The following is a 26,798-nucleotide window of genomic DNA, read 5'->3' on the forward strand; positions in this document are numbered from 1 at the left end:
TTTCTTTTTGCAATTTTTATGGAGATAATTGTAGGTTCATAGTCAGTGCTGCGGTAAGGAGTAAGACAGGAGATCTTGTGTACCATTTACCCAGTTTTCCTTGATGATAACATTTTGTAAAACCTTAGCACCAAACTACAACCAGGGAACTGACATTGATACAATTTACCCATCTTCTTCAGATCTTCCCAGCTTGACGCGTACTCATTAGTGTTTGTGTTCAGTTTCTTGCAATTTTTTTCACATGCATGTGTTCTCAAATCCACTCTCACGGTGAAAACACTGAACATTGCCTTCACCACAAGGGTCCCTGTGGTTCCCCATTTGTGACCCTCCCCCTTCCCTAATCCCTGGCAACCACTAATTTGTTCTCCATTTCTAAAATTTTGTCATTTCAAAAATGTTATATAAATGGAATCATACAGGCTGTAACCTTTTGGGATGATTGACTTTTTTTCTTTCACTCTGCCTGATTCCCTGGAGACTCATTTAGGTTCTCGGATCAGTGGTTTGTTCCTTTTCATTGCTGAGTTAGTGTTCCCTAGTATGGATGTGCCACAGGTGGTTTAACCATTTTTACTGTTGAAGGACGTCTAGACTATTTCCAGTTTGGGGCTCTTACAGATACATCTGCTATGAACATTCCTGTACAGGTTTTTGTATGAACTTAAGTCTTCATTTCTCTGGCACAACCGACCTGGGATGCAAATGCTGGACTGCATGGTAATCATATGTTTAGTTCTGTAAGAAACTGCGAAACTCTGCCATTCTCCATTCCCGTGAGCCACGTAAGAGAAATCCAGCTTCTCTGCATCCTCGTCTGCATTTGCTATTGTCACCATTTTTCATTTTAGCCCTTCTGATACACGTGTACCATGTCTCATTGTGGTTTTCATTTACGTTTTTCCTGAGCCTCTTTTTAATGATTTGTCCACCCTATGGATAAATTCACAGCAGCAAGGGCCTTTCCCTTTGCCTTTTGTGGGTGATGCTCCTTTCCAGGACAGCAGGGATGAAATCGGCCCTGTGTACCATAAGCTGTGGGTTCTGAGCAGGCCTCCGCTAGGACTGAGCCGAAGTAAGTGTTGTCCATCTTAAGTCATACGTTGCTGTGGCTGAAGCCTCTTGCCTCACATCAGACAACATCTGAGAATTAAGTGGAGAGGCTCGGGAGGGAGCGGCCTCTCACAGCTGGAGATATAAACGTGGCCAGTGCTCACAGCAGGGGTCCTGGCCTTGGCCTCTTGCATTTCCACCTGCTCTCTCTTGGGATCTGAATCCTCACCCAGAAAGTGAGGAACTTAAAGCACGAGGAGTTTCTTCCTTCTCTCTCTGTCGGGATTACCTTTTGTGAGTGACGATTTAGAATGAGTCTAGAGAGCTGCAGTGTTCATGTTTTTCGTGGCCTATCTTCAACAAACAACAAACAAAACCCGCTGTCCTGGATCTACAGGAAGACTCGGGCTCTCCTTGCTCTGCTGGATGCTGTAGCTGAAAACGACAGACCCGTCCTTGCCGTCTAGCAATGAAATAACTTGGGGCCTCTGCATTTAACTAGACCCGGCAGATAAACTTGCCACGTCGGTAGTGAAAACACGACTCCGTTACTCGACTGAGTAGAGCTAAAGGCGGTCGCTGAGTCAGGCAGCCGGGCGGCCCCGGGTGTGGTCGGAAGGCGTGCGTGTGGACACCTGACCTCGCATGTGGACTTGACCTGTGCTGCATCTCCCCTGCAGAGTGGCCGTGTCCTAGCACCCAGGCTGTGCGTTCCATACCCTGGGGACAAGGGTGGGAGAGGGCTGCTCCTGCAACGTCAGATGCCATCTGTCCTCAGAAGTTGTGTGACTTGGTGACCCCAGTCCCAGGGGTCCCACCGAGGTCAACTGTCACCCCACTGAGGAGGACGCAGCCACACTTTACTTTGATGCTATTTTTTTTTTTTTTTTTTTTTTTTTTTTTTGCGGTACGCGGGCCTCTCACCGCTGTGGCCTCCCCCGTTGCGGAGCACAGGCTCCGGACGCGCAGGCTCAGCGGCCACGGCTCACGGGCCCAGCCGCTCCGCGGCATGTGGGATCTTCCCGGACTGGGGCACGAACCCGTGGCCCCTGCATCGGCAGGCGGACTCTCAACCACTGCGCCCCCAGGGAAGCCCCTGATGCTATTTTGCTGGTGATGGAGAGTCTGTTTTCAGTTATACCCTTACGGTTGCATCATAGCCTCTTCCTGCGACTGCATCCTCTGCCTTCTCCTGCCAGCACTGAGGTATCTGATCATCACCCCGGACCTGCACGTGGGCGAGAGCCACGTGCCCTGTGACTCAAAGCTCGGAGCGCAGCCCTCAGAGTCTCCTTCTCCGGAGACCCTGTCCAGCTTCTCCCAGGATGTTCTGTAGTTCCCGGTTGAGGATGTCGCTTGACCCGTGCTCGCTGGAATTGTGCGTTCCCTGCATTCCTCCTCACGTGCCACTCTGCAGGGTGCAGCCACGTGACGGAGATGCAGGTGTGCCGTGGCATCTCCACCAAACCAAGCCTTCGCACCTCAGCCACAGGGAGGAGAGCTCTTTGTTTGTAGGGAAAGGCAGCTCTGCAAGGCCGAAGCCCTGGTTTGTTGTGTCCTCTTAAAGGCAAATGCCGGGGACTTCTGAGGATAAAGTCTTGTGTCAGTGATGATGGAATTAGGGTCTGGAGCCGGAAGTCCATCCTATTATCTTGGGCAGTATGCTCGTAGGCTGCAGCCCTAAAAGACTCCTAAAGGAGGAAACACTCAGAATGTAAAATCCCTGTGGTTTCTTTTATGTTGTACATAAAATGTACGGAGCCATCTCATCAAGAATTCTAGTACTCTGAGGCCAAGTCTTCCAGCTGACAGCGTTTCTTCCATCAGAACGTCCCAAGGAGGAGCTGTGTCTGTGTGTGTGTGTGTGTGTGTGTGTGTGTGTGTGTGTGTGTGTGTGTGTGTGTGGTATGTGTGCATGCGCATGTATATGGACGTTTGTGGTTGTGTGTGCACACACGTGTGTATGTGTCTGTGTACGTGTGTGTGGGTTTGTTGATACCAAGTAAAGACCTTTTTTTTTTTTTTTGCCACACCGCAGCTTGTGGGATTTTAGTTCCCCAACCAGGGATTGAACCCAGGCCCTTGCAGTGAGAGCACTGAGTCCTAACCACTGGACCACCAGGGAGTTCCCTAAAGACACTTATATTTGCAGAGATTTTGACTCTGAGAAGCTGCAGCCGATCCGCCTTCCTCTCACAGCTGACACATTTTGCAGGCACAAGGTCCCCAGCCACAGGGAATAACAAAAGAGCAGGCCATGAAGGAGGCATTTTAGACTCTGATCAAAGTTGGAGCTGTGAGGACTTCCCTGGTGGTGCAGTGGTTAAGAATCCACTTGCCAATGCAGGGGGCACGGGTTCGATCCCTGGTCCGGGGAAGATCCCACATGCCACAGAGCAAGTAAGCCCGTGCGCCACAACTACTGAGCCTGCGCTCTAGAGGCCACGAGCCACAGCTACTGAGCCTGCGTTCTAGAGCCCACGTGCCACAGGTACTGAGCCCACATGCCTAGAGCCCGTGCTCTGCAACAAGAGAAGCCACCGCAATGAGAAGCCCGTGCCCTGCAACGAGCAGCCCCCGCTTGCTGCAACTAGAGAAAACCCGTGCGCAGCAGTGAAGACCCGACACAACCAAAAATAGTCAATAAATAAATAAATAAAAAGTTGGGGCTGTGATCATTGTAATTTTCTTTCTTACATCTTACTGCCTTAAAACGCTACCCCCTCTGTTTGAATAAACCATATTGAGTTTTAGAAGCTGAATTGGTTGGGTGGCTGAGGAAGATAACTGCCTCCATGCAGCCAGCTAGGTAACACTTAAAGCTATCTTAAGACATCTGGTTGGTGACCCTTTAGTTTTCTTTAACATCCTTGTTTAAATGCCAGTTTCAGAGTGCAGAGTTTATCTCCTTTTTCATTTAACACACGCATTCTTTGTGATGTGTTGTGCGTTTTCATCTTCAGGCTAAGGGTGACCTGAAACATATGCTTCCCACGTGCCAAGCACTTCTCGGGGGAGACTACAAGTCATCATGTCCTTAATACCCTCAGCAGCACTTTGAGACAGCTGTTGTTTTTATGCCCACTTTACAGATGGGAAAGTTGAGGCACAAAGGTTTCTTAAGTTGCCAAAAAACACACAGCTGGGAGGTTATAGGGCCAGTATTTAAAGAGCCCGTAGCCTAAAACCACGCTGCTACCTTGAGTGTGCCTCCTGTTTTCCGAAGAGAGTATTTTGTTTTGTTTTTAATCCTTATGTCTTTAAAACACAACTTTTCTGCAAGATTTACTACTTACCTGAGTGAATTTTAAGCACAGAAGTCAAGATGTTCCTACTTAGCTTTTTTTTTTTTTTTCCCCCCGGTACGTGGGCCTCTCACTGCTGTGGCCTCTCCCGTTGCAGAGCACAGGCTCCAGACGCGCAGGCTCAGCAGCCATGGCTCACGGGCCCAGCCGCTCCGCGGCATGTGGGATCTTCCCGGACCGGGGAGCGAACCCGTGTCCCCTGCATCGGCAGGCGGACTCTCAACCACTGCGCCACCAGGGAAGCCCCCTACTTAGCTTTTTGGAGCCATTAAAAGTATATGCTGTTACAGAGGATCACATCCCTTACTGAGCTTTATGCCTGCTGTGAACTTTTAGGACAGAATCTCACTAATATCTTAATAAAATAATTTCTCATAGAAATTACATAGATACCATATAACACTGTTTCTTTGTCGTTGTCTATTTGCCCCTTTTTATTCCTATGACTTAAGAGCTTGATGTCTTACGTGCTGCCAGATTTGTCTGTTCCTCCTCCCGGCATGCATCAGAGGATGTTTCCTTGCCTGCTTGGGATAAGCAGTAATTCCCAGAAGTTTCCCTAGTCTGTATGTACGTTTTAATGGCACAGCTGGACATGCAGTTTTACCACCTACAGCTTAGAAACTGACAACATCAGCCTCTGTGGCCCCTTAAATATTCATGTGATTCTTCAGCTTTGCCTCTGCAGATGTGGACTGTTCTTCAATTCGCGGGGCTTGGATGCTGTCTTTAACTACATTTTACATTAGTTTTGGGGCAACAACTTGTAAATCAGGAATCAGATTTATAGGATATAATGAATATCTCAAAGGACAGTAGTCACTTGGTTGCTATATTCAAGATAGTAAGTGATTGGCAATGGCCTGACGTTATAACCCTGCTCTAGGATATACTAGTGTCAGACGGCAAGGTGACATTTAAGATAAGCACGGTTCAGGTATAGTAGATGTGTGCTTGTGTGTTAGCATCCAGAAGTGCTATTTAATCTGCCCAGAGGGAAGCAAATGCTGTGTTTCCATTTAAGATCTCAGGTGGCACTGGAAGCATAGACCTTCGCTTGTTGGCAGATAAGTGCTGGTCGCCATTCTTGAACTTCTATCAGATAAAATGTTCAGGTTTACAGTTTGTGGTATGTGTAGCCTAGTCTAATGTTGAAGAATTATGCCATGGCTGTCTTAGAGTTCCGTCTGGTTGTTAACACAAACGTGACCACTAAGTTGCATTTCTGTGTCTTTCTTCCGGTCGTAGGGCTTGAATTCATCCCAGTAGAGTGTCTGTGCACCGATAATACTGACTAGAATTCTAAGGCATAGGAGTGACTTGGTAGGAAATGAGTCTGTTGGTTTGACTGAGTTCCTTTCTCACCTTGAAGGAAGCATTTGTTATTAACTACTTTTATTTACTTGCAAAAGGCATTTCTACTGTGTGCCATGGGGTGAAAACAGGGGCAGGATTGAGTATAATTTTCAGATTTTTAGAATTAGACTTTCTTATTCATGTGCACTGCAGAACATGGAATAAAACCTTTCTTACATTTGTCCACCCTTCAGACTTGCAGAAGAATTTTAAAAATTCAGTTACCCTGATTGAGCTTCTCACTAGGTCTTGTTGCTTGTGTCCTCTTCTCTTAGGATGAAAAATAAAGTAAACCATCATTTTTACTTCCTCAGAGCTCTCATTGTTTACAACTCTGATTATCAGTATTTTCCAGTGTCCTCTTTTGGTGTCGATTTTGCGTCTCATTCTCCTTGGTTTTGTCCATGTTAAGCTGGGGCCTAAAGGAGGTTATATTTATAATTTGTTTCTTAATATCCTACACACATTCATAACAGAACTTGGTATATTTTACAAGTAAGGATTCATAGGCTGTGAATATAAAATAGACCATGTAAAGCCATAGAGAAAACTGGAAAGTTTTTAGAAGCCAAAATCCTTGAAGCTGCCTGGGAGACGGAGCATGAAGGAAAATATAATGGATTGCAAAATTCTCACTGGGTGATAAAAAAGATTCTTGCAGTTTGTCAGGGGAGATTGGCAATTTATGGTAGAGATCCTTACATATGACATATTGAGCAAAAGAATATCACCTTGAAGGAGTAAGTTGAGAACTCAAAATTGTGCCCACAGAAAACGGAAGACATTATTTTTATTTCAATTTTGAGATGCTTAAGATGTTACTGGTCAGCATGTTGACCATGAGCAGTTGGTCATCATTGGACCTGTCCTAAAGACTAGCTTCTCGAATGTAGTGGATTTTGCTGAGCTGCCCAATTTAGTCTTGTCTAGTTGTTGACCGTTCAAATATTGGAGACCAACCCATCTAAACTATTATCTGGTTTGTTTACCTGAAGTCAAGGTCTCATCTTAAGTGTGTACTTTCAAACACTAACATTTCTTCCCAGCCTAGAATTGATGAGGTCATACTGCTATTGATGTCACATGTCTGGGTGTTACTCATTTTTTTGATCATGGCCGTTTGAAGGCCAAACAGTCCCAGGTGATGGGAACACAGTCTGCATTCTCGATTGTCTTTGCATGGCAGTGTGTTGGCTGATTTCTACTCCTCTTCTCTCATCTGTGATTCAGGCATTTTTGGACCAGGGAGTGTTTTCCTCAGTCCATCAACGCAGTGCATTATGTTTCCACCAACCTAATGCATACAATACATATTTACACACTTACAGCCACATATGGCTCCTTTCATTGGGTCAATTTTCCATGCATATTTTTGTAACTTAGCTATTTTTCTCCTGTAAAATATGGCATTTTCCCCACTGGTAAGTATTATTCATCAGATGTATCAGCATCCAGGAAGGCAAGCTCACGGCTGTTTCTGCCAAAATTAATTTGACATATAGTCATGATAGGAAGGGTCCTTAAGACTTAGAAAGGGATTCCATCTTTGAGATGCCAGGTTTCTTAGACGTCGTGAAGCTGCTCAGAAGGCAGATTTGCAGGGTAGGCTGTTTGCAGGTATAGCGCCATTGGGTTTCATTGCTGTGGAAGAATTTTCGTCCTTGCTAGCTTGTGCCTTGGGCTTAGATTAGAGAAAAGGTACCATTTGCTTTCGGGAGAGAGGAAGGTAGGGGTCCCCACTTTCTGGGGACCGGCCTTAAGTACTGTGGCACTAGCCACAGCCAGAACAGACACCTAATGGTCGAGTCTGGGAGGACAGCGTATTTTGTTTCCAACTCAACCTCCTTTCCAGGAAACGCTGCTCTGGTGAAAGGGCATGGAGTTGAAATCTTTGTGCAAGTTAAAAGCATGGGTGTCAAGCATTTTGGGCTCAAGAGACTCTTGGATTATTTCTTCTCAACATCTTTTCTCCTTTCTTTGAAGCATGGGGTTTTAGTTGATGTTGTTTTTAATTTATTTTTGAAAATAACTGGGTTCCTTTTGAGGTTTTGCATATCCAATAACTCGACGGTTTCAAGCACACCAAAGTATCATTTTTTCCTTTGAAACAGTATACAGTAGCTGACAAAAACACTGTCACAATCCCACTAGCTAAGGACCAAAAGGAAAAAAAAAATATATATATATATATATATATATATATATATATATATATATATATATTGGTTTTGAGTGAAGAAACAGGAATTCAAAGTCAGGATAATGAAAACATTCTGGAATGAAAATTTCCCTAGTGCTCAGCATGCCTGCACTTTCTTTGGCTCATACAGTTCATAACTTCACTCTTGGAACCTTAATCCTCTATAGGGAAATTGGGCTAAGAGGAGATGTTTTGCAGCTCAGACCCCAGTTTGCAGGCACTGAGGCCCAGGCCTGCTTCCGGATTGGGCCCACTGGGGCTGCAGCTGAGCACATTTCCGGCCAGTCTCAGGGAGAAACACGTGAGATCGTCTTCCGAGGCAGAGGTGGCCATCGTGAAGCACCGAGATTCTAAGCCAGCTCTTGATTTGCATCTAGGAATGGTGCTCTGGACCCCACGGCAGGGAGAGGAGCCCACGTGCACAGTGCTTTGCTATTAGTTGGAATTCTGTTGATCCTTTATGGCGTTTTCATAAGTTATTTTACCATTTTCCATACAGTTATTCTCTGGCATGGATACTTCTGCTCTTTGCTTAATAATTAAGCTTTTGGCCTAAAACTAACACAGATAATTCCAGATTTTACCTGGCTCTTGATAACCACTAATTCATTGCACATGGCATAGATATTTTATGCAGTTGGGTCTTATTCAAATGGCCTCTTTATTTAATTCCGAGATGAAAAATCAAAGTACTCTCCAAGGAATGGCAGTGATGAAGCACTCTCAGCCAGGACTCTTACTTAGGGAAGCTTGCTTTAGAGGAAAGTTTTGAAAGGGCAAAATCTGTAAGAATTCTCCGAGCCAGTGCACACCTTGCTGTGAGCTCCCGGCTGGTGCTGATGACGCCATCCTGCCGGCACTTAATGCTAGAGGATGTACTTCACTTTAGGAGGAAGGAAGCCAAGTGCCCTCTCTACTTGCTGCATGAGACTGCTCTCAATGCAAAACAAAATGGACGAAATATAATTTATTAAGGTCGTATTCCAGATCTTTCCATCCTAAAACTTTACCTCCAGTGCTCCTGGGGCTTAGCAGAAAGAGTGTGTAGTGTGAGACCCTCTGGTGTCATGCTCTTAAGTCTAGAATGGGTGGAGGAGGAAGCCCATGATAACTGAATGCTCGCTGTGTTGCCAGCATCGTCTTAGGTATCTGCTCTGTGGTTCTCAACCTGGGGCGCTTTTACCCCCTAGAGGCCAGTCGGCAATGTCCAGACACAATTTGGTATCACAGTGTGAACTACTGGCACCTTGTGGGGAGAATCCAGTGATGCTGGTAAACATCCTTCCATGTACACAAGAGTCCCTATTGCAAAGAATCATACCCCCCCATGTCAATTATATCCCCATTTTATGGATGAAAAAGCTGAGTCTCGGTAATGTTAAGTAATTAATAGAAATATATGTCATCCATTTCAGTGATCCCCTTTTCTTTATTTCCGCTTTTCTCAGCCACTCTTCTCTGTTGCATGACCCCAGCAAGGACAGGAGCCTTTACCATAGATAATAGCAGCCGTCCACTGACGATGCCAGGGCTGAGCTTTCCTGTAGAGGGTGAGGATTGGAGGCAGTTTTCCCCAAGATGCCCTGCCAGGTGCTACAGCTTCACAGAAGATCCCTGTGGGCGTGGCTCAGGTTCAGGTGACAATGAGAGTAAGTCACACTGATGAGAATTTAGATCCCGGGGGTGCCCTTCCAGTGCCTGGCACGTAGGACATGTGTGGAAGATATTAACAAGTGTCTCTTATGGGGGAGTTACGGTTTTGGTTTTTGTTTTGTTTTAGATTCCTCATACAAGTGAGATCATACAATGTTTGTCTTTTTCTGTCTGACTTATTTCACTTCGCATAATGCCTTCAAGGTCCATCCACGTTTTCACAAATGACAGGATTCCCTTCTTTCTCATGGCTAACATTCTATTGTATATATACACACATCTCTTTTATCCATGCATCCTTGTTTCAGGGATGTGTGTTGTTGATATCTTTTCTTACTCACCGAGTCCTTTTTTTTTTTTTACCCCCTCTTAAGAGTGGTATTTGTGGGTTGACATTAAATTTTTTTATTTGAAAAAATTTATTTAAAAAAAAATCTTTGAGGACTCTTGCAGAAAGAAACCGAGTGGACTTCCTGCTGGTCAGTTGGTCCTAACAAGCATGGTGACCATCCAAATAGCGAGGCTTAACATATTTTCTATATGGAAGCTCCGTGAAATGCACTTTTTGACACGAAATCATCTTGAAGATTGAACATGGAATTACACCATTATTTATCAAGCTCTTGTTCTTTTCTAGACACAAGATGGGAAATAAAATTGAGTAATATTTTATCTCCATCTTCAGCTTGACAGTGGAATACTTAAAAAAGAAATTCACATATGTAGTACATTTGCAGGTGTATAAAGAAATGATGATACTGTTAATATAATTTCTCCATGGACTCAGAATGTTAGGTTCGTGATGGTTTCTATACATTTTTGCTCATATAAGATGCTTTTTTTTTTATGTGTCATGTGGTACATTTTCATGAGATTCTGTACTTTTGTGCATGACCCTTGGACGCTGCATTGTGGGAAATCACTCATCACCTCAGTGATGTTCGGAGTTCGGTGTCGCTGTCCAGCGCATAGTAGGTGCTGAACGAACAGTGGCTGAGTAATTGCCTGACTGAAAAGAATGAACGTCGATAGGGAATGTTCTTATTACAAAGTCAACTGATAAAACACATGACATACTCTTGTAGTGGTTCTTTTCCAGGAATGAAACACAGTTACCCTTGTTATTTTGGGGTCCACAAAGAAATAATTCCGGATGTAGGTATGCAATAAACATGATTAGCTAGTGATTAACTATTAGCTAATGAATTTCCTTAATTGAAGGTGTTCTAAACGTACCACAGAAATGTATGAGGGAGACCCGTGTTTGTACGTACGAGCCAGCCTTTGACTGCAGGTCTGTAAGCTGCTGGCTGCGGGAGCTTGCTGTTTCTTCTTAACCTTTCCAATGAGACTTCAGAGGAGGGTTTTACTTAATACCGTACCTGTCAGATTCCCAGAGCTGCAAGTAAATTGAAAATACAAATTATATTGAAAAGTGAAATATTTTGTTATTCTACAGTTTGGTTGATTTAGGAAGAAAATGAACTCTGACAGCTTTTGCTCTTTTCATTTCATTGGCTTCTAATGGTTCCAAACAAAAGCCCCATAGCCAAAGCCTTTTCCCGCATTGCTGTGTCAGAGATGCCATGAGCCCTTCTCTCTGCTCAAGACCCAGTGTCCACTGACTCCATGTCTTGGGTGCACAGGATCTTAGGAAGGGATAGAAAGTGCTAAATGTTAATATTTGTGAATATAAATATTAATCATCCCTGGAGCACTCCAGCTGTCTGACCTGTGGGTAGCTTTTCAGCACTTACCACTTTTTTCAGCTTTCAATCCATTTTTCATATGCAGAGATATCTTTTCCCCATTTTTTTCTGAACTGCTGCCATGGCATCCCTAACGTGGGGCTGTTCGGGATGCAGAGGTTCGGGAGAGGAGGTTGGGGGAGCCCCCTCCATCTCTCCTTTCTCTTTCTTCATTCATTATGTTCAGAGGAAAACCTTAGTGAGGTTTCATGCAAGAGCCAGAAAGTCTTAAGTTATCAGGTTGAATTCCTCACCTGTGATTCGGTGGGATGGGATGTATGTGTTGAAAGGGGACGGGGGTGTTTCATAGGGCTGAGCTCCTTTGACAGAGGCTGAACCATTAATACCTCCCAGGGTGGCTTTGCTTCAGGGACCTTTCCACACCTTCATCCTTCACACCTTTGTCACGATTCCTCCTTTGTCCTAGCTGGGGAGGGCTAGGCAGCGGTGGAGGCATTGACGGGGGCAGCTTTGGCCCTTCCTTGCAAGTCCCCCTTCCCTGCCATGTGGGAGCCGTCTGCCTCTCTGCTTTCCCCAGCATCCCTGGGATTAAGGGGTCAGGAATCTGATTTGATTCTTCACGCTGAATGTTATTGCTCCACTAAAGTAAATGGCTATCTCATTCCCATCTGATCCTGGAGTGTATTGTGTCCAAGGTGTTTTTAATTAGCTATTAACCTGCAGAGGATTTGGAAATGGAATATGAAAAGAAGCTGCATATTGGATAGATTTCTTTATTTTTGGTATTAAACCTACGAATTAAGCTTGATTTAGAGGGAATGGAGTGTTTCTCTTTTATGAGATATCCTTGGAGGTAAACATGGTTTGCATGTAACTTTGGGGGACCTGGTATTTCTGAGCAGTGTTTGTCACATAGTTAGGTGTTCTCTCCTAGAACTTAGCTCCCCAATATCCAGTGCATTATGAAGCGAGTTTCTCCTACTGAGAAAAACGGCGAGAAGGCAGACATCCTGCTAATTATTGACCATCTGCCCCAAAGGTAGATTTTCGTGGTTTTTCAGTTAAAGGAAACCATATGCATAACACAACACTTGAAAGAAAACATGTATTGAGCTGGGATTGTTGGGATAAGAAGGGGCTAGAGGGAACCCTGTGGGACCCAGGCATAAATATGTCTCTCTGCCCAGACAAATGAGGGACAGTGTGAGTGCCATCATCCTTGGGGTCTGATGTGAAGGGAACTACTGCTTTCTTCAGGGGAAGCCCGTGTTTCTCTGATGTTAATTTCTATGAAGTTTCTTATCTTGGTCCTTAGAGGCGAGGATGCAATTGCTTTTGTTTTGTTTTGTATCATAGAATGTGTCCTCAGTGTCAGATTCGAAGACGTGGCACAAGCCTTCTTTCTGTGTCACTCATGATCTCCTGGGTGAAAGTCAGGACAGAAAAGTGAATCCCAATTCTGTAATGTTATTATCAAGGTTGCTAAGGTTGCATCAGGTAAGGAGCTCCCTTTGTAGATGGAGAGGCACACCTGCTTTAGAGTTTGACAGACTTTGGTTCAAACACACCCCTGCTAGTCGGACGGCCTTGGGGCAGTGGTTTGCCTTCCCCAGCCACCTGTGAATTAACAGCCATCTGGAAGGACTCACGATGGTTATGCCAGTGGCCAGCAAAGAGCCACCCTCCACCAGTGCCAGAGAGAGTGTCCTCCCCATCCTCGTGGTGGCTGTTATTGGGTGATCATTCTTGAATTAGCGAGATGCAGGGGTGGGGCTTTGGGAGCCTGGAAAGCCGGCAGCTAACACAGCTCTGGCCCCCTTTCTCTCCCTTGTCAGTTGAGCTGGCCTGGGGTGAGGCAACACGGGAGCTGTCTGCATCGAGCTCGCTGCAGTGCCCGTGATACCGCTTAGTGGATGGAGATAAATCCACAGCGGGGACCGCAGGAGGCAACGTTTTGTGATTCAGTGTGTTCCTGCCCTGAGAGAGTCCCGACCCCACCCTGCCTGTGTGGCTGGGGTGACCTTGCGTGTTAAGTGCAGTTCACGTCCACTTCCCCGACCTCAGAGGGGATCAAACTTGCCTTTGGCCTTGACTCTGGTCCGGGCTGTGAGGGCAATGGGGACAGGGTCCATCCCTGCTCTGCGGCCTCCCTTAGATTCCAGGAAGCTGTTCTCTGCATCCCTTGAGGTGTGTGGCCTTCCTGTGGGATGAAGCCCATCTCCTCTGCCACTCCAGATGATGGAAGTTGCAAAGATGCTAAACCCATGCCCCTCGGAAGAGAGTTTGGTCTCTGTGTTGCAGGCCTGGGGGCTGCCCAAGGGCAATCTGTACAGCTTTGAAAAGAAAATCGCCCTCAGGGCTGGCTTCTGTTTACACTTTAGAGATCTGTGGGGTGTTGGAGCCAAAAACCTTTCCTGGAAGAAAGTGACTGGGTCCCGTGGGGCCGCAGAAGTGCTCCTTTATCGGAGAAGCTATAATCTTCCACATCAAGGTGCTGAGGTCCACTAACTACCCACCCTTTGACCCTGTGCCCAGGGTCAAGCCCAGTGAGTCCTCCAGAGCTGGGGTGGGGAGGCTCTGGGCTTGAGGAAGAGGCAGAAGGATCTGGTAGCCTCATATCAGCCTGTGGTCAGCTACGTGCGGGACTGACCGTGAAAGACCACCTGGCCGAGACCGCAGGTGACCAAGTTAGAGGCAGATTTTGTAGTGGTTGTCTTGAGATCAGTGAAAATTCTTGAGTTTAGATTCAAGGAAAACTCTTTTTATTTGCTGGGATTTCTGATTTGTTCTCTGAGGGACAATTCAAGATCATGTACTCCTAGGGCTGGGAAATGCCTGAGGCTGGAGTGAGGTCTAGGAAGCAAGGGCAGAGTCACGAGGCATCGCTGTGATGAAGGGACCACGAGGAAGCACCGCGCTGCCGATCAATTCCTCGGTGATTCTGCTGATGACAAAAGGGAACGTTCATCAGTTTAGTTATTTACACTCTTGCTTGTGCGAAGGTGCTGTGGGGAGTGCGTGGGGGCTTGCTGCCACGCCGTGGGTAGCAGGAGACCATCTTGAGGTCCTATTATTGGGTGATATGCACATGACTGTGTCTCTTTTAGGCAAGTGGGTCCTGTTCCGCCTCCTTGCTACGTTTCACTTCATTCAGGTGTTTATTTCTTTCAAGTAATTCCCTTTGAATTTCTAAGCTCATCTTCTTGGAATACCCACCTCAGCTTCAAAGTTGAGCTATTCGAGGACGGCTCTTCTCTTGCTTCGCAGAGGGTCAGCCCAGCCTCTCACACAGAGCTGCACACAAACTTGGGATTTAAAGAATTGTTATTGGATGGACGTGGAGATGAAGGGATGGGTAGCTAAAGATGCCTCTGGTCTTCTGGAAATCCTCGACAAAGGGATGAAAATAGCACAGAGCTTTCAAGTTTGCTGTTTCCCAGACTTTATAGTTTGGCAATCTGTATTTGCAAAAAGGACACCTTCTATAAGCAACGTGGGCTGTCTTTATTTTTCATTCTATGAACAATGGGCATTCGGTCTCCCTGCCTCTTACCTATGTTGCCTTCTTTCTCGCCATTGTTTGCATGTCTTACCCGTTTCTGCCCTATTTTCCTTCACATTCCTCAAGTCCTTACACTTGCTGAGATTCCAGCTTTCATCGCCTTCATCCCTTCCCTGGCTTCCCACGTGGTGTCTTCCGTGCTCTCCTGCATCTGAGGCACTGATGGACATCCGTTCCGGTAGCTGTCGTATCTCCTTTCAGCCACACGGATGCTCCAGGAGGCAAAACCAGGAGGCAGTGGGTGGTCCACAAAGCTGTGGAGGGACCAGCCCGAGGCTCAGGCTCTCGGTTCAGACCTGAGTTCCTTCACGTAGAAGCCACACAGCCTTGGTGACTCCATTAATTCCTGGAGTTGCAGCTTCCTCATTCCTGAAGTGGAGACCACAGTGGCTTGCAGTGAGCATTCCAGAAGATATTGTAAAGCAAATAACTGGCCTGCAGCAGATGCACGGGATCTTGTAATATAAGAAAAAAACAAAAACACGACAAAGCCAGGAAATAGCGAAAGAATTTGGTGTCTCTAAGAACGAAGACTTTTCTAAAAAGTACGGTGTTCCCACTGAGATAGGGAGAGGGAAAGATGGTGCAAATAGACTTAAGATGGGGTTTCATCTTAATGACACGTGAGCATCTTTAACCCAGTGTGAAATCCTCGGACACAGATGTGCGATTTTGCATGATCCTATAAAATGTGAGAAAATTTCATGTGGCTCAGATTGTGGTGTGTATCTATATTCTTGCCCCTGTGTCAGTGCATGTGTACTGATAGTTTATTGTGGGACGGGCACTGTTCTGGCTCTGGGGACACAGAACAAGTAAAGCAGAGTCGATTCAGCCTGCAGGAGCTGCAGGCGTTTCAGTCGTCAGAGTTCAGAGGCATCTGGGGTCCAGTGCATTGGAAAGAGATGGCCAAGGAACAAACGGACCAGCACATGAATACGCCTAAGTCTCTCCATGAGGAAAGCTTCAGACAATCTCCAGTTGAGGGACATTCTACAAAATATCTGACAGGTGCTCCAGTCAAGGTCATCAAGAATCAAGAAAAGTCTGGGAAACTGTCACAGGCCAGAGGGACCCAGAGGACAGGAGGACTGTAAGTGTTGTGGTAACATGGCTGAGATCCTGGAGCAGTAAAAGGATATGGGGAGGAAACTAATGAAATCTGAATAATGTGTGGTTTAGTGAAGAGCAATGATGCAGCACTGGTAACATCATGGAGACAAAGGTACCATGGTGATGTAAGATGTTAGCATCCAGGGAAATGGAGTGACAGTCATGTACCAGAACTCTCTGTGCAACTGTTTCTGTAAATCTAAACCTATTCCCAGATTTAAATTTACTTAAATTTTTTTAAAAATGAAGGAGGCGGGCTTCCCTGGTGGCACAGTGGTTGAGAATCCACCTGCCAATGCAGGGGACACGGGTTTGATCCCTGGTCCGGGAAGATCCCACATGCCGTGGAGCAACTAAGCCCGTGCGCCACAACTACTGAGCCCGCGTGTCACAACTACTGAAGCCCGCACACCCTAGAGCCCGTGCTCCGCAACAAGAGAAGCCACCGCAGTGAGAAGCCCTCGCACCGCAACAAAGAGTAGCCCCCGCTCGCCGCAACTTGAGAAGGTCCGCGCACAGCAACGAAGACCCAACGCAGCCAAAAATAAATAAATAAGTAAATTTATTTATTTAAAAAAAAAATGAAGGAGGCATGTTGGAAAATATAGATGGTGATGAGGATCATTCAGAGAATTTGAATGGGAGGCTGTGAAAGGCAAGGCTAGGTGGCTGACTTTAGACCAAGGGTTCAGTGAAGGGCTCTGCAGGGGAGTGGCAGTGAAGTTGGGACCTAAAGCAGATGGAAGAGGGAATTCCCTAGCGGTCCAGTGGTTAGGATTCCAAGCTCTCACTGCCAGGGGCCTGGGCTCAATCCCAAATCAGGGAACTAAGATCCCGCAAGCTGCCCGAAGCAGCCAAAAAAAAAAAAAAAAAAAAAAAAAATCCTCACTAAAGTATTGGGTTGGCCGAAAAGTTTGTTTAGGATTTTCTGTAAGATGTTACGGAAAAACCCAAATGAAACACATTTTGGCCAACCCAATAGATGGAAGAGTGTCCTGTTCAGAGAGCAGGTGGACACAGGCTCTCTGGTGGGTATGTGTGCAAGATACAAGGAGCAGAAAGAAGGCTGGTCTTGCTGTTCTATCAGAGATTTATTTTGAGGTGGAAAGTTGCTGGAAGCTTTAAATCAGAGAAATGGTATCACTGACGTTTGTTTTTCTGAGACTGTTTGAGCTGCTTTGCCAAGAGTAGAGAAGAAGAGAGAACTGTGTCATTGGAGGGCCAGTGAGGAGCTGCTGGAAGAATCTAGGCGAGAGATGGCTGTGGCCTGGGCACAGATAGTCTCTGGGGAGAGAAAGAGGAATGGGGGCTTTGGGGCATGTTTTGGAGGCGGGGTCAAATGGACCTGTTGCAAACTGTGTGTAGGGAGGGAAGGAAAATGGAGAATCAAGGAGAAGCCTTAGATTTCTTAGAATAAAGATGTGGCGGATATAGATACAGTGGAATATTACTCAGCCATAAAAAAGACCACAGTCTTGCCATTTGCAACAACATGGATGGACATGGCAGAGAAAGACAAATACTGTATGTTATCACTTATAAGTGGAATCTGAAAAGTAAAACGAAACAATAGACCAAAACAGAAACAGACGCACAGGTACAGAGAACAAACTAGTAGGTACCGATGGGGCAAGGGATGGGGGGGCAAAATATTAGCCTTTACCTCTTAAATCCCTACCCCTAAGGATAAAATAAGATGCAAGGACATATTGTGCAGCACAGGGAATATAGCCAATAGTTTATAAATAACTTCAAATGGGTATGAGCCATAAAAATACTGAATCACTATGTTGTACAACTGAAACCAATATAATATTGTAAATCAACTATAATAAAAGAGGTATAACAGTAGTACCAAAAAAAAAAACACACCAAAAAACACAAAAAAGGGATGGGTGGAAATTTTAATGAGGTGGAAAATCAGGCTTTTGGGGAGCTCTGTTCCGGCCCAGTTCAGTGTTTCTCAACCTGTTTTTTTTTTCATTATCACCCTTCTAAGGAGAAGGATTAAATTAGATTTAAGTTTAATTAAGAAGAGACATTAAGTGCTAAGAAATAAAATTTTGTAGGTAGGGTAAGCTTGGAGGGCCACAGGCCAGGGTAATGTCTGAAATGTTCTACATCCTCCCCAAGAACCAATTTTCACCCCCTTAGGGGAGATGTCAACCTGTGGAGAATGAACAACCTGGTTAATAATGAGATGCCTAGGAGACAGCCAGGTAGAGAAGCTCAGCTAGCAGTGGAAATTCAGACTGGACTTCAGGCGAAAGGGGAGGTTAGGAGATACAGCTGGATGTCCCTAGCGTTTAGATGATGAAATTGAAGCCACCTGGGGAGTGAGTGTGGCTGGAAAAGTGAAGCAGAGAAGGCTGAAGCCTCAAGACACTCTTGCATGGAAGGGATTAACAGCAGAAGAGATGTCATCAAAGGAGAAAAGCCAGGAGAGGGAAGACGAGGTTGAATTCTGATGAGAGGATGTGTAAGATCACAGAGAAGTGAACAGAGGAATCGGCCACACAGGGGTCACTGCTGCTGTTGACCAGAGCGGTATCCTTGTAATTGTCAAGGAGGAAACCAGCCTGCAGGGGTCATGGAGAGAGTGGACACACTGGCCGGGCACCTCTGTCAGGATGTAGCGATGCATTGTTGTGTGGGGGAAACTGTGATGCCAGATGGGTTTGATATGTATTTGTTGTTGACATAGGAGTCATCCAGTGGAGAGAGAAACAGATGAGGGGTGGTGGTGGGCTGGGTGGAGGAGCTCAGTGTGAGCTGTGGGGTCCATAGTAGATGGGATGGAAGGGCACGGGCTGGCCTTTGATAGGAACGAACACAATGGATCCGTTGTAACAGGACAGGAGACAGAGTGGGTACAGACGTCATCACAGGTGTAGAGGTGACTGTCGTATGATGAGAAGATTTCAGCGTGTTTCTTTCTCTTTTCTCGCTAAAGTATGAAGCAAGATCATTAGCAAGAAGGGGTTCTCAGAAAAGTCAGTGATTACGATCTTGTGTCCCCCCGCCCCCCAGTCCTTAAGGCCGGAAAAGCAGGAGCCCAGGACACTCTGGCACAGTGGTCCAGAGTCCCAGCAATGGTACACTTCAGGCTGGTGGCTTGCCATCCTTTCTCTGTTTTGTTTAGAGGTACAGAATATACAGCTCTGCTCAGCGCTTCTTGATCAGTCCCAGGAAGTCTTGGGCGCAGCAAGAATTTTGTGAACCACATTCTTTTTTTTTTTTTTTTTTTTTTTTGCGGTACGCGGGCCTCTCACTGCTGTGGCCTCTCCCGTTGCGGAGCACAGGCTCCGGACACGCAGGCTCAGCGGCCATGGCTCACGGGCCCAGCCGCTCCGCGGCATGTGGGATCTTCCCGGACCGGGGCACGAGCCCGTGTCCCCTGCATCGGCAGGCGGACTCTCAACCACTGCGCCACCAGGGAAGCCCCAGAGAAGCACATTCTTCCATCATCCTAGTTGCTCTTTGGTCTCTATTGCTCTTTGAACTGCTCGGTTGCAGAATGCGTGAAGGGATTTTAGAAATCACATGCTGAGCATTATGGGCCATTTTCTGTTGCTAACTTCACTTTCCTAGTTCCTCAGTGACATAACATGCATGTCTCTGCTGCCGGCGGGCAGCAGGTCAGGGTGTATAGAGCCCTGAAAGCTAATGGCCTTCATGCATCTCACTGATCACATTCACGTAGAAGTGTCTCTCGTCTAGCTGGAAATGCGAATGCCAGTTGGGCAGCCGTGATGAAGCGATTCCCGTTTCAGCTGCCTTGATGTTGAGAGTGGAGAGCGAGCTCAATTGGAACATAATCAGTTTCCCTTTTAGAAAAGGTTAATGTGGAAATACCTTGTGAGCAGCAGAGATTCTAATGTCCTTTTGACTTTAAAAAATTTCCTGGGGAGAGGGATAAATTAGGAGTATGGGATTAACAGATAAACACTATTGTATATAAAATAAACAACAAACAAGAAACTACTGTATAGCACAGGGAACTACATTCAATATCTTGTAATAACCCATAATGGAAAAGAATACAAAAAAAGAATATATATATATATATATATATATATATATATATATATATATATATGCATGGAATCACTTTGCTGTACACCTGAAACTAACACAATACTGTAAATCAGCTGTACTTCAATAAAAATATTCTCTATTTTCATTACTGTAGAAGCATTTCATACAGTACAATCACGAACAGTATTGGTTGTTAATCAAAGCATTTGGTGTAGGGGTAGATCACTAAAAAAAAGATAGTACATATATACCTTGCACACTCTAACTTGTAAGATGTAAACGTACATTTGTTTCACAAGGTCTGTTTGTTTGCCACGTTGTTCTACCTTACTTATTTAATTTAAGTTGGGTCAACTGATTAGCACTCCACATTGTCTTTCTGGCATAAAACATCTGCAATAAGTGAGTTTTCATGCCTTTAAAACCTGGAAAATTCAATACCAGTAACATAGCGGTTTGAACTCTCCTGGATTTCTGGGATGTTCTCACGCCCATCTGATTTGACAGCAGTTTTTTTTGTTTGTTTTTGCGGTATGCGGGCCTCTCACTGCTGTGGCCTCTCCCGTTGCGGAGCACAGGCTCCGGACACGCAGGCTCAGCGGCCATGGCTCACGGGCCCAGCCGCTCCGCGGCATGTGGGATCTTCTCGGACCAAGGCACGAACCTGTGTCCCCTGCATTGGCAGGCGGACTCTCAACCACTGTGCTACCAGGGAAGCCCTGACAGCAGTTTTTATAGCAAGTCATCCGTCTAGTCTTTTCAAAGCTTTGACTTCATTTTCACATGGAAGTCAACTTTTTTTTCATAGTCGTAGTTTATCATTTCATATAATTTTTAAGTAATTTATGCAGTTATGATAACAGGTTTCCTGGATATAAACCAGGTAGGGAACACACACAACTGTATGTACAAACCATACGTGTGTATGTGCTTTGTTCTTCACTATAGAGGTTACATGATCACATCGAAGGAGAGCTATTTAACGTTACCAGTGTCACTGTTCTATAGATTAAAAAAAGAAAAATCTCTGTTAAAGTGAATATTAGGTCCTCCTCGATTGGTGTTGGGCGTAAGGGATTTTGCATATAGATATCTCTTAAATCCCTGTGCATTAGAAGAAAAAGACCTAACTAGGTAGTGTTGGACCTTCCCAAGAAAAGAGACATCAACATATTTAAATTAGCATTAAGTGCACTCCTGGCAATTATGCAACCACTGACCTTTACTGTTTCTAATTAGCTCTTTGCAGACCTCTCAAAGATGGCGGGTGGGTAAGCTCTCAGATTCTCAGAAAATGAGACCAAGTATTAAGATCTGAGAGAAAAGTAGTAAATGAAGCAGAAGTGGCATTCAACGGACCAGACGGTTTTGTTCTCACTTTTCTCCTAAATATCTCTCATCCAGTCTGGGGGTAGATTACATGAGTTTTAGGGAGTACCAGGAAAGTAAGTTAAAAAAACTATAAAAGAAGGTTGATTAAACTTAAAAGGTTTATGTTCTTTCCTAACCCTGAGTATTGAATCTGCTCATGTGGTAAAGCACCACCTGATGACCCGGTAACAGATGAGAGCAGGTGGAACCTGATCACGTGCTAACTGATCACAGGATAAAGCATCACCCAGGCTGTGAGACTGGCAGGGGAGGGGGCGAGGCAGGTGGAGGTGAAGAGAGGAGAGGAGAAAACCTTATTTTGTTTCCCTTTCAAAAGATGTGCTGCTTCTTAACAAAATGTAATCACTGATGTTAGCAAACTAATGAGGTGCTCTAGCATTGTTTACCAAATAAAAAGTTTCCTTCTGTGTGACAAACAGGAGGTCAGATCAAGTGGTTAGATCCGCTGCTTATATGATGATGGGTGCAAAAATAAGTACCTAATCGGATTCTTAAGGTCCGAACGAACAGACACCAGCGTGAGACCCACCACTTAACGTAGCTCCTGTGCCCCGAGGACATCTGCTCAGTGCCCTGAACATCTGGATTCCCAAGAAATATTAGATGAATCTGTTGATCCTGCTTTATATTTAATTAATGCTTTTCCAATGTAGTGTCTTCTACAAAGGAGTATAAATCAACACACATGGCTTTTTCACAATAAAATAGCATTTATGATGCTTTGAAACAGCTTCAAAAGCCCCAACTATATTCTTAGGCTTGTAGGTGTATTTTACAGGAATTATCATCAAGGATAATAAAGATCATAATAAAAGCATTTGATATTTATCAAGCCTTTAGTCTGGGCTGCACTTTCCTTGCATCCTTTGACACAATCCTCTCTGTAGCCACAGAAGGCTGATCATATGATCCTTATTTTGCAAGTGAGGGAGCTGAAGTTGATACTGATTTCGGCAGTTCATGCCAGGTCATGTGACTAATAAGTCAGAGAGGACCAAATTCAAACCCCGGTTTGCCTGACACCATAGTTCACTTTCTAATTTTTTAATCTCCAGTTATATTTTTCTCCTCCTTTGTACCTTCTTTACCCTTTAGAATGTGAATGGGGGAGAAGGCATGAGATTGTCCAATAATGCAATTGCTTGGATAAACATTTTTTCCCCTACTGTTTTGATATAGAACTTCCAGCCCCTTTATCAGTTAAATAAATGTTTGGGGTATTAAAAAAAAATGACTCTAGGGCTTCCCTGGTGGCGCAGTGGTTGAGAGTCCGCCTGCCGATGCAGGGGACACGCGTTCATGCCCCGGTCCGGGAAGATCCCACATGCCGCGGAGCCTGCGCGTCCGGAGCCTGTGCTCCGCTAAGGGAGAGGCCACAGCAGTGAGAGGCCCGCGTACCGCAACAAGAAAAAAAAATTACTCTTGACACTTGTGAGAGATTGGCAAGGCAGACCTCATTCAGGGCGATCCTGATGGCTGTAGGGACCACAGCAGTGGGGTTTTGCAGTGGTGGAGAGAAATGGGGCTCAACTCCCTGAGAACCTAAGAAGCAAAAGGTGGGCACTTTTAGCCGAGGAGCAGGGTGGGATCAGTGGATGTTAAATCATGAAAAGGAAGCATCAGAGGTAAGGGAAGATGCTGGCTAAACCAGCCTAACAGGTTTCTTGCTGAAGGCAGACCAGGGTGATCAGACACCACCTGGGTGGAGGTGGGGGGAGGAACCAGGCCAGATATCCGGGGTGATCAGCTACGGAGGGTGGCTGATTCTTGCTAAAACTGGTTGACGCAGAGACAACCACGGAAGCCCACAGGTCAGGGCTTAGTTGAGAAGAGAGTTCAGGGGAGCCTGAGTTTGATGAAGGAGAAGAGCTTTGTCAGGGGCAGAAATATGGCTGGAATTCAAGTAAAGAAATGTGCTAGTGTTCACTGCAGGGCCATTTTGCAATGCGCTTTGGAAGAACAGCACAGAAGGAAGATCCAGTCAGCCTGGTGCACTTTCCCCCGGCTGCAGCTGCATTAGGAGACCGCAGCTCACGTTCTAGCACTTGTGAGCACGGCCGCCCGAAAGGGACTATCACACGCAAAGAAAATACTTATTTCACTCCATCATTTCTCATTCATCCCATCAGTGGCTTTTCCATAATATCTCCATATCAGTAAAATTGTAGAAGCGTGACCTGAAAGTCGAGTCAAATGTCATACTTTGAGAGCACATTCATTTTTTTAAGAAATATGTTTGTGGTTTAAAAACTTTATATTATATGTTTTACTTTTTAAAAAGGGAGAAACCTTTGTTCTTTGAGTAAAATGCCCTGGCAGTGAACCGTTTTTGTCTTTTTCTTCTTTTTAAGATTTTTTTTTTTTCTTAGACAAAAATACCACACATTTCCCACAGCATCATCTTCACCCTTTCCCATCACCTTGCATTCAGACAGCTCTCAGGCATTTGGAAAATTGAAGGCCAAAATGCAGGGGATTCGCTCCGCCTTGACAGTTCCTGGGGACAAAGTTGGCATTTTGTTCACTGTTCTTACAGGCACTTAGCCTCTTGCCAGGCACTTCGACATGAGAGAATTCAGGGCACTGATCAGTGACTATGGGGGCAAATTGATGTAGAGGTAAGTTAGGGGCTTATAGGAGAAATGCAAAATGCCCTGGTCCTTCAGCATCTACCGAGAGGCCTTCTTGAGGCCGCTGATAATCCGTGTTGGTTTGAAACTGAAGGTGTCTGTCTGTTTTCCCTCCCTTTTACTTTTTTTCTCCCCAAGCCAGGAAGAATCAGGAATATTTTCAGCTTTTCCATTTATGAAATGTCCAAAGGAAATGAAAATCAGGTCAGCCCCATGGTCCGTATTTTATTCCCTGAGTTGGTGAATCACTGACACTGTTTAGTTTAGCAAGCTACTCCGTTGGAATTTACAGTAAAGCCTTATTTAATATATTTCCATTTAGTGAGTGTTTGTTTTAAATAACTTCCCTGGCTTCCTTGTTTGGTTTGTGCTGGAGACTTTGTCTCTGTGTTTCCAACGTGGCGGGAAACGGAGGCCCCCGGGCTTTGCCACACTGATACAGTTTTATTTTTAAATTGAAAAGTCGATTTGTTTAATGTACTTCAAGAAGCAAATTCATAAAGCTGCAGCTTTCCTGAAAGACGTTGCCAAAGTCATAATTGGTAGAAAGTTCGCAAGAAAGAGGAATTAGCTTGTTGAGCTGTGGCACAGCAAACTGTCATTGTCTCAGGTAGTTTTGTGGCTTGTTGAGAGAATGACACAGAACTTAAGAGTTCGTGAGCTCTCTGGCAGTGACATAAAGATCGCCTTTGCTGGGAGAATTTGCAATAGGACAGCTCTCAACCCTGCGGGAGCAACATGAAAGGACAGATCATTCCAGGAGGGCTTAGGCGGTAAGTCTTTCACTATATGCCAGGGATCCGTGATGCTCCTGGGAGTGGGTCGCAGGTGCTACACAGGCGTGTCACATCCCCGGCAGGTGCACAGGTAGGACTGGGTTCCTTCTGTCTCCTGACTCTGTGCTTCACTGGCATTGCTGGGGGTGGGACCCAGAGGGCCTGTGCGTGTCAAAGGTCTGCTGAAGACACCTGGGGCCGATCTCGTGCTCATGCAGCCTCATCTTGAGAGTTGGGTGCCTGTTTGAACAGGATGCTTTGAGAACCAAATGGCCCAAGTTGGTTCAGATGAGCAGATGCTGACTTGGCACCACGGGGGCCCTGACCCCACCCCTGATGCTGGGGTTGCCGGCATGTAGACGCTGGCCGCCCTACAGGTCAGAGGTGCTACGTCACTTCTAGGAAAAGACTGCAGAAAACACTGCAGCTCCCGGCTTGGTTGGTGCCCACCCTTCCTTCCTCTCATCTCCTTCTCTCTGAGAGAAGTCCTGTCTAGGGAGGATGTGCAGACCACCAAGGCTACACCGCTGGGATGAGGAGGGAGGAAACGGTCTCAGAGTGGAGGCACGCAATGTGCACCAGTGCAGGTTTCCTCTCACAGGGGTTCAGGAAAAGTGCCAAGCAGAGGGGGATCTGGGAGCTGGGCTGTAAAGGCAGAATAGAACTCAGTCAGCAGAAGCAGGGGGAGGTTCTCCTGCTATGCCCCTTCATACGAGCATAGTGTGCAAAGAGCCAGTGCTGTGCAGGGCCTGGGTTAGGGAATCTGTTGGTGACCCAGGACGGCCGAGCAGAGGGACCCACACGATTGAGCAGGATAGGGTCCTGGAGCGGTGCTCTCAGGCCAGATAGCAGGAGTCCTGAATGACAGACTCAGGCCCTGAGGTCAGCTGATGAGCAACTGAATTTCCTCTGCAACCTTTTTCCTCCCTTGCCGTGTCACCTAACACACATTCACAGTTTCTGTGGAGTAGGACCTAGACATCTTTGAAGGTAGCATGGAAAGGCTGTTATTCTGCCTACTGAAGCAGGCAAGACTTGTCTTGTTGGTCCCAGTATGTGAATGTCTAGAGTAGGGCCGGGCACTTACTAGGTGCTCACAAATTATCCTGGAACGCATAGTAGGTATACCACGAATGTTTGCTTTCCTCTTTCTTGTCTCCTTCCTGCCACTGGGAGATACATCTATGTATCTATACATCTGTTTTATTCTAGGAGGTTCTGGTACAAGGTTCATGGGGGCACTGACCAAAAATTTCCCTTTCATACAAATTACATGCCAGTTGCATCCTCTGTGGAGGTGGTCTCCCTTCCTCTGAGTCTCCTGCTCAGGGGAAGGTGAGCTGTCTCCTTCGGCTCAGCTGAGTTAGTCTCTAATCAGCTAAATTCTTAACCAACGTTAGGCTTTTCTACACGTATTAAATCTTATTTATTTATTTATGGCTGAGTTGGGTATTTGTTGCTGCACGCGGGCTTTCTCTAGTTGCAGTGAGCGGGGGCTACTCTTTGTTGCAGCGCACGGGCTTCTCACTGCGGTGGCTTCTCTTGTTGCAGAGCACGGGCTCTAGGTGCCCGGGCTTCAGGAGTTGTGGCTTGCGGACTCTTGAGCTCAGGCTCAGTAGTTGTGGCGCACACAGGCTTAGTTGCTCCGCGGCATGTGGGATCCTCCCAGACCAGGGCTCGAACCCATGTCCCCTGCATTGGCAGGCAGATTCTTAACCACTGCACCACCAGGGAAGCCCTACACCTATTAAATCTTATCAAATCATGACATTCATCGCACCCCCCAAAAATATCAGGAAAGACTCAATTGCTTTGGTTGTTACAAGTCTTTTATTCAGCAAAGACAATGTTATCTTGAGAGGTCGTTAGACAACGTGAAGTTTTATGTATATAAATAGGCATAATTCATGTTTTGATGCTGTTAAATGTTCTTTTTTAAAATTTTATTTTATTTTATTTTAGTTTAGTTTAGTTTAGGGGGGAGGAGAGGTTTACAAGTTACTTTGAG

The 26,798-nt window shown here is 45.7% G+C and overlaps 1 protein-coding gene across 1 annotated transcript in view; it reads left to right on the forward strand.

The window, feature by feature from the left end:
• Positions 1-26,798, forward strand: part of DOCK1 (dedicator of cytokinesis 1) — a 534,414-nt gene that overhangs the window by 334,964 nt on the left and 172,652 nt on the right.

Source organism: Phocoena sinus, chromosome 16, assembly GCF_008692025.1.
Source record: "Phocoena sinus isolate mPhoSin1 chromosome 16, mPhoSin1.pri, whole genome shotgun sequence".
In the NCBI taxonomy this organism is placed as follows: Eukaryota; Metazoa; Chordata; class Mammalia; order Artiodactyla; family Phocoenidae; genus Phocoena; species Phocoena sinus.